This window comes from Vicugna pacos, chromosome 3, assembly GCF_048564905.1.
Source record: "Vicugna pacos chromosome 3, VicPac4, whole genome shotgun sequence".
Taxonomy (NCBI): domain Eukaryota; kingdom Metazoa; phylum Chordata; class Mammalia; order Artiodactyla; family Camelidae; genus Vicugna; species Vicugna pacos.
In genome coordinates, this window is record NC_132989.1 from 91,509,937 (window position 1) to 91,518,447 (window position 8,511).

At 37.0% G+C, this 8,511-nt stretch overlaps 1 pseudogene; it reads left to right on the forward strand.

Moving 5' to 3' along the window:
• Nucleotides 1-2,106: 2,106 nt before the first annotated feature.
• LOC102542878 (non-histone chromosomal protein HMG-14 pseudogene) lies at nucleotides 2,107-2,418 on the forward strand (annotated as a pseudogene).
• The last annotated feature ends 6,093 nt before the right edge of the window (nucleotides 2,419-8,511 follow it).

The window sequence follows — 8,511 nt, forward strand, 5'->3', positions numbered from 1 at the left end:
GAATCGAAACTCTAGTAAGTATTTGACATCTCAAAATGCCAAGCTTCACTAAGTGTATTATTTAAAATAAAATTTACAGTTCTAATCATTCAATAAATAACCATGGACTTTCCTTTAGTGTTTTTAATGATATCCATATTACCTGAAAGATATATCTGCCAGATAAACTAACTCTAATAAGTGTCACTTTACTGCAATATCAAATAATTTCCAAGTTCTGTGCTTTATCAGGAACATGACATTTAAAGATAGGGTAGATTACTATAAGTCCACTGGAATCTTAACAATGTTAATATTTCTAAAACAAATTAGTAGAAACACATTGAAACATTGCAAATAATTGTTATTTACCTTGCCACGATTCTATTAAAAGCACTTTGATTTATATTACCAGTTTTTAAATTCCTATTAAGCAAATATTTTAAAACCATGTCCACATAGAACATGAATTTCAACAGACAGATCAGACACACTAGCTTCCTAAAATCCCAAAGAACTTATCTTAAGGAAAAGCATTGTATTATACAGGATAATTTGGGCTGCAGATCTCAGCAAACACAACTACAATGTAAACAGTGAGGAAATACATGGTTTGGAAAATGAATCCCAGAGGTAGGACAGGCTTCAGTGCTGACTTAAACCAGTAGCCCCAGCTCCATTTCTCTGCACACCTCTTGGTTCTGCAGATAAGTGTTGACTTCATCCTCAAACTGACAGTGAAAGGGCTACACCCATCCCAGGCCTCATATCTAAGAAAACTACTGTCAGAGGAAGAGAGAGGCAGGTACTACTGGAATTTCTCAGAATTATAAAGAAGAACTTCTCCAGAATTTCATATCAAGCTTTTCCTCACGTTTCATTGGTTCAATCTAGGTCACATGCTGGTCTCGAACCAGTTACTGATAGTATTTAAATTACCCTTATACAGATCAGGTCTGTATCAGTCAGGGCTCTCCAGAGAAACAGAATCACTAGAGGAGAGAGAGAGAGAGATCGAGAGATCACAAGGATGATCGTAAGAAGTGATTATACATAAAGAGATATACAAATATGGACATACACATGCACACCACAAGAGCAGTCTCCTTGAGGTCAAATGATACATGTTAATGACATGAGCTAAATACTTCACAGCAATACCTAGGTTAGTACTTGGTTAGGAAACTGAATACTGTCGCCTACTGAAGCTGACACATCAAACTATCACAAGTTCCATTTCCAAACCTGTACAGAGTGTGTTGAAGAAGGGTGAAAATGAGAATCTGTAAAAAACCAATCAAGAACTGGTCATTAACTTAGCACAAAGCCAAAGCCCAAGGACATGGCTTTGTGCCTGTTAATAAGAAAAATCCATCATTTAATTTCTAAATATTTAATCTATTGAAGTAAAAGTTCTCCGTACCTCATTGTATAATGTTGTTTATATCAAGTTTGGAGATTTTTTTAAAAACTGATTTTAATGTACTTAGGCCAGGCACAAGGTTTAGCAGCTTTAGTTTTTCTCAATTTATCAATAAAAATGAAGAGACAGTAAAATACAATACAAGAGAGAATTTAACACTTTTTCAATTTAAAAATTCAACACTGCCAGAATTTAATGGTTTCATTTCTTGCACATTATCCAGAAAGCTGACTTTTGACTTTATTGGCATAATAATTGGCCTCCGGCAAATGCAGTTTACTTTTCCTGACTCAAAACAACTTAGCCCAACTTAAGTCATTTGAGCTCAGCTACTTCCAACCATATTACTAAGCCCTACGTCCTCAGGGAAGGGGAGTCCTACAATCTCCAATCTGCTTTTATGTCCTCATCACCTTAGTATCTCGAGCAACCTTTCCCAAGATTCTTCCTAAGAATCATCTTCCTCCCACCTTTTTCACGGTACACCCCCAAACTCTTGCTCCAATGTTAATAAATGCCTCCATCTCCTCAAAATTTTCTTGTATTTACTTCAGTGGACACTTTATTAACAGTTCACCTGCCACCCCCAACCCCCGCGAGTCCCAGCAGCTCGGGCGGCGGGAGGAGAGGCAGCGGCCAGGCAGCCCCGCTTCGCGAAGGCTCTGGGCTCGCAGCGAGCCGCTGGCGCCACGCAGGCGCCCAGGATGCCGGAGAGCAAGCTCAGCTCTGCCAAGGGTGGGGTGCGAAGGAGGAACCCAAGAGGAGACTGGCGAGATTGTCAGCTAAACTCGCTCCTGCAAAAGTAGAAACGAAAGCAAAAAACCAAAGCAGGAAAGGATATATCTTCAGACAAAAAAAAGTGCAAATAAAAGGGAAAAGGGGAGCAAAGAGTAAACAGGCTGACGTGGCTAACCAAGAGACTAAAGATTTGCCTGCAGAAAATGTTTTGAGAAACTAAAAACGAGGAAAGCCCAGCCTCTAATAGCTATGGCAGGAGAGAAAGCAGACAAGGCTGATTAACAACATACACCCGGTCTTAGCAGTGGTCCCTGTCTCCCTTCTTGTACAGTCCAGAGGAATATTTTTATCAACTATTTTGTAAATGCAAGTCTTTTTTTTGTAGCTCTAGAAACATTTTTAAGAAGGAAGGAATCCCACCTTATCCCATATTTAAAGTGTAAATGCTTTTTTTAAGAGGTGAAATCATTCACCGGTTGTTTATTTTTCAGTACAACCAGAAAATAGTGGGATATCGAATATATGGGAGGCGTTGATTGTCCTGGGTGTGAGCTTAACATTCCATAGCTGGGAGTAGTTTTTTATATCCTGTAATACAGAGCATACTTAAATCGCAATTTGGAGTCAGTTGTGCATTTATTATGTCCTGAACACTTTAAATTACTTCTCTTCCCATGCTGTTTTTGGTAGAATTGTTTCCTAAAGCAAACCATTCCTTGATCTTTGCTCTCCTTGTCAGAATTTTATGCACTCTGTAACGACTTTGGTCATAGCAGTCCAGTTTTGTAGTAACTTTGTTAATGTGCTGTGAATGATTGAAAATTTGAGTATGTAGTGTAATGATTTTAAATTGTGAATTAGTGGGGCTTAGAACAGCATTACCAACATTTGATGATATTGGTGTTTGATATCCTGTTAAGGATAACTTGCCTACAAATTTTAAGCTGGAAAGTCACTGGAATAACTGGAAAAGAATCACAACTACATGACTTTTTAGATTTTTGGTATGTAAGTAAAGAATTGTGTACAAATTGAAATGCTGGTGTACTGGTCATCAAAACAACCAATAAAATCTCAATTATGAAAAAAAAAAACAATCTGCTTGAGGTCAAGCTCCCTGACCATTTCTCTCTTCCCCTCTACTGACCTATGGATCCCTCTCTTACATTTGGTAAAGACACTGAATCTTCATTTGCATGATTTATCTTCACCCTAAACACTGCCATAATCCTAAAATAGCCCAATATCCTGGTAGACCAATGAACCAGGCTATGGATCTCACAAGCCTTAAACTCCAAAACTCAATCTCTGACTACTTCTCATATATCCTTTACAATTCTCTTATGATCTCACACTATAGCAGATCTTTGATCTAGAAAAATCTTTTGGTGAAATTTTCTCTCCATCCTTTTAGAGCCTGTCTTTATAGCCTGGGTCACAAGATTGATCACCTGAACCAGCACTTCAGTGTCCTACCTTTCACTCTGCAAAACCCAACCAATCTTTAATGAATTATCCTCTGCCCTGCAACTCAGGTATTAAGCTCTGAAACACAACCTTATTGCCATGCAGAATGATGCCACTACAAATTGAGCTGGATCCTTCATGCTGCCTGGCAGTCCTTTGTCACTTGTCTTTAGTCTGCTTCCTCTGGTGAACTTCCCAACATTAATCTTCTTGACGGCATTATTTCACCAAACATCTCTGCAGCATATGACACTGTTTATCACACTGTTTGCACAATTTCTTCTGAGTACTCTCTAGAGTTTCTTAGTTCAGTGACTCAACACTTGATCCTCTTTGTTCCTCTGTGATAATTTACTTCTGTACTGTCCCTTTCATGGAATTAACTTTTTCTACCATCCTGCTAAATGTTGAGTGTATTAGTGTTAGAATCCTCTGGAAATGCACACTAAAATGGAGATGTGTGTGGTTTTTTGGAATGCTCTCAGGAAGATTATCTGTGAGAGAGGCAGGATTGGGCAGGAGAGGAGTTGAACTGTGATGCAGTGGACACAGCCGATCTTACACTGAATTCTTGAATTCAAGGATGGCCCTTAACTGATGTCACAAACTGACGCAAAGGGGCCAACATTTGTATTTCTACATTGATTCTGACATTGGATGAGGGACCTCCCTAGAGAATGGGCTCGATTGCAAAGCATCCCTCTTGCGCAAAGGGCAATTTTAGAGAGGTGATACAGCTGTGAGCCATCAGCAGGCAGTGCTCCCAGCATCTGGGGAAGTGAGTGCCTTGGTTGTGAAGGGGGGAACTATTAGGGTGCACTATAGCTTCTACTACAGTGAGAAGTTCTGTCTTCAGCTCACAGGTCTTCTTGCTTCTCATAGTCCTTCTGCCCTGCTTAATATACCTCACTCTTATGGCTTCAGCTGCCACATAAACTAATGACACCCAGATCTATTTCCAACTCACACCTCTTAGCTGAGTGTCACACTTCTATACACTCACATATATACTCATATAAAACTGTCTACTGGGCATTTTCAGCCGCAAATGACGTAGGCATTTCAAATTTACAATGTCCAAACCCAGACTCATCATCCCCACCCCTCTGCCCTTCTAGTCATCCACAGTTCCTATCATAGAATCATCCTTGAATCCTATCCATCACAGTTCCTATCATAGAATCATCCTTGAATCCTATCACTCATTCAGTCCCACTCCAGTTCAATCCAACCAGTCTTGAATATTGTACCTTCTTTCCGTTTCTATGTAGAGGTGAACAACTATCCAAACCAGGTGATTAATATCTTCAGTTTCATTAAGAGGATGATTAACCCATTGCGAGCAGAGCAATGGCCTCACAAAGATGTCCATTTCTTAATTTCTGGAACTGTGAATATGTTATCCTACCTGGCAAAGGACAATTAAGTTTGCAGATGGAATTGAAGTTGCTAAACATCTGACCTTAATACAGTGATATTATCCTGGATCATTTGGGTGAGCTCAATGTAATCACAAGGGTTCTTAGAAGTGGAAGATGGAGGAAGAAGAGGTCAGAGTGATGCCTCATGAGAAGGACTTGACTTGCCATGGCTAACTTAGAAGATGGAGAAAAGGAGCTATGTGCCAAGGAATGTGGTAGTGTCTAGAAGCAAGAAACTGATTCTCCCCTACAACCTCCATGTATTAGTTTTCTACTAGTTTCTATCACAGATTGCCACAAATTCAGTGGCTTAAAACAACAGACATTTATTCTTTTATGGTTCTGGAGGTCAGAATTCCAAAATCAATTTCACTGGACTAAAATCCGAGTGTCAGCAGGCCCACATTCTCTCCAGAAGCTCTAGGGAAGACTCCATTTCCTGTCTTTTCCAGCTTCTAGAGCTGCATTTCCTGCATTCGTTGGCTGATGGACCCTTCCTCTGTCCTCAAAGCTAGCAGTCTAACATCTTCAAATCACTTTATGCTTTTATCACATCATTTTCTCCTCTCTAAAGTCGAATCTCTGTATCCTAAATTCTTGCCTAAGAACTTAACTTCTAACAGTTCTTCCAACTCTTATAAGACTTCTTGACTTCTTAGAAAATATTCATGCATAAAGGATAAACAGCCTTTTCATTACTAGTGGACAGACCAAGATATCCAATAGAACTTTCTGTGATAGTGGGTATGGTTTATATCTGTGTTGCTTTTCATATAAATGGAGTCATATACTATACAGTCTTTTGTGATTGGCTTCTTTCACTTAGCATAATGTCTTCAGGGTTCATCCATCTTTATGGCATGTATCAGTACTTCATTCCTTCTTATGGCCAAATAAGACTTCACTGTTTGGATATACCACATTTTGTTTACCTATTCATCAGCTGATGGGCATTTGGGTTGTCTTCATCTTTGGTTATTATGGGTAATACTTCTATAAACATTCTGTACAAATATTTGTGTGGCCCTATGTTTTGATTTCTCCTGGGTATGAGTTGTAATGCTGTGTCATATGGCAACTCTATGTTTAATTGTTTGAGGAACTGCCAGACTGTTTCCCAAAGTGGCTGTGCTGTTTCACTTTTCCAACAGCAGTATATGAGGGTTCCAATTTCTACACATTCTCACTGGAACTTGTTACTATTTCACTTCTTGATTCTGGCCCTCCTAGTGGATGGAAAGTGGTATCTCACTGTATTTTTGGTGTGCATTTCCCTAATGAATAATGATGTTGAGCATCTTTTCATGATATTACTGTCCATTTGTATATCTCCATTGGAGAATTGTCTATTTAGATCTTTTGCCATTTTAAAAATTGGGTAATTAATATTTTCATTATTGAGTTGTAAGAGTTCTTTATATATTCTACATACAAATTCCTTAGGAGATGTACAGTTTGCAAACATTTTCTCCTATTCTGTGGGTTACGTTTCACTTTCTTAATGGCGTCCTGCTTTTTCTTTCACTGCTCATGCTTTTGGTGTCGTATCTAAGAATCCATCACCAAGTCTGAGGAGGTCATGAAATTTATCTCCATTTCTTCTCTTAAGAGTTTTATAGTTTAGCATATTTTTATATTTAGGTCTTTGATCCATTTTGGGTTAATTTTTGCATATGGTGTAAGGAAAAGATCCAACTTTATTCTTTTGCATGTGGATACCCAGTTGTTTCAGCACTATTTGTTGGAAAGACCATTCTTTCCCCATTGAATACTCTTGGCATCTTTGTTGAAAATTAATTCATATGTTTGTTGATCTTTTTGCCTACTTAGCCTATCCATTACTGAAAGTAGAATATTGAAATCTTTTTTCTTATTGAATTGTTTATTTCTTCCTTATTCCTGTCCATTTTTGCTCCATGTAATTTGTGCACTCATAGTGGGTGCATACATGTTTATAATTGTTATATCTTCTTGATGGATTTTACTTTAATCATGATTTGATGGGTACACTTATGAATGACCTAGCTATGGGGAAAACCCTTGTTCCCTTCTCTGCCCCCCTCAATTAAAAGGAGGTAAAAATAAGCCTTCTTCTATATGCAGAGAGTCTAGTTTTCTTACTACTAGGATTGGCTTTCAATAGATAATTGGCACAGCTATTCAATTTTTGTCGGAAAGGAGGACCACAGTTTATTTATTCTAAAACACAAAGGAAATTATTTTTTATCTTGTCCATTCCATTATTTTAAACAGCAAGAATGCAACCCCCTTGTTTCCAAATCATTCATTAGGTTCTAGCTCTTTTTTAGGCAACATAACAAAAAATATCTTACAAAATCTAGACTTCCAGTTCCTTGAAAGAAGGGAATATATCTCATTCCTTTCTATATTTCTGCTGTTTAGAAAAGAGTCTGCTCCACAATAAATGTCTGATGACTTGAAATTTTATAACTATGTTTATCACCTCTCAGGTGGTATGCCTTTTTATCCACAATGAAATTTTTAAAAAGGTTTGATGATAAGAACATAAGAAATAAAGTCAAAGTCACCTGAAAGAGAAGTGAATACTATCACAGTATCTATATTCTTCCAGACATCTGTGCATAAATAAAAGTAACACTTTTTCATGGAACCAAACTATTATACGGTTTTAACCTGATTTTTTTGACATGTCAATGTCCTGAAGATACTGAAATGTGTCATTCTTTTTAATATTGCTGACTTTACAAAATTAAGAGTTTAAGAAATTACTGAGTCATTCTTGGTTCTTAACTTTTTAAAATTACACAAATAATATGTATTAAATACAATAAAAATTAAAACAATGCCTGCGTATAGATGGAAAATTTTAAATCCCCTTTATTCTTCTATGAATTTCTATACAATGACTGCTAACAAATAATTTTGATCTGTTCTTTTTTACATAAATGGGACCATATCATACGTATTATTCTGCAACTTGATTCCTTCAATTAACAATATATCTGGTGAAGTTTTACTGTGAGTATGTGTAGATCCTTCTCATTCTTTTTAACTGCTGTAGGATCCCATAGTAAAGATGTAACATGGTGAAGGAGATGGAAATTTAAAATTTGTTATTGTGTTTTCCAAAATATGAGAGGATCTGTTTCTTCTACATCTTGACAATACTGAGCATAGCTAACCTTTCTAAATTTTGCCTAATAAACAAAAAGTGGCATCTCTTCATCTGGAACTGCATTTTCTTGGTTAGACTATCTTTTCATATAGAAATTGATTACATTTCTAATTACATTATATTTGTTCATTTTTCTTTTTTGGTGATTTTTAAAGATCTTTTTGTAGGCATTAGAATTATGGCTATTAACTGTCAGATTTATGTCTAAAGAATACTTTCAGTCTGTTGTTGTCTTTTAATTTTGCTTACATGTGAGATTACACAATTTTAAAGTTTATATGCTTTGTTGAATCAACCTTTCACTTTATAGATTTTGGATTTTATGA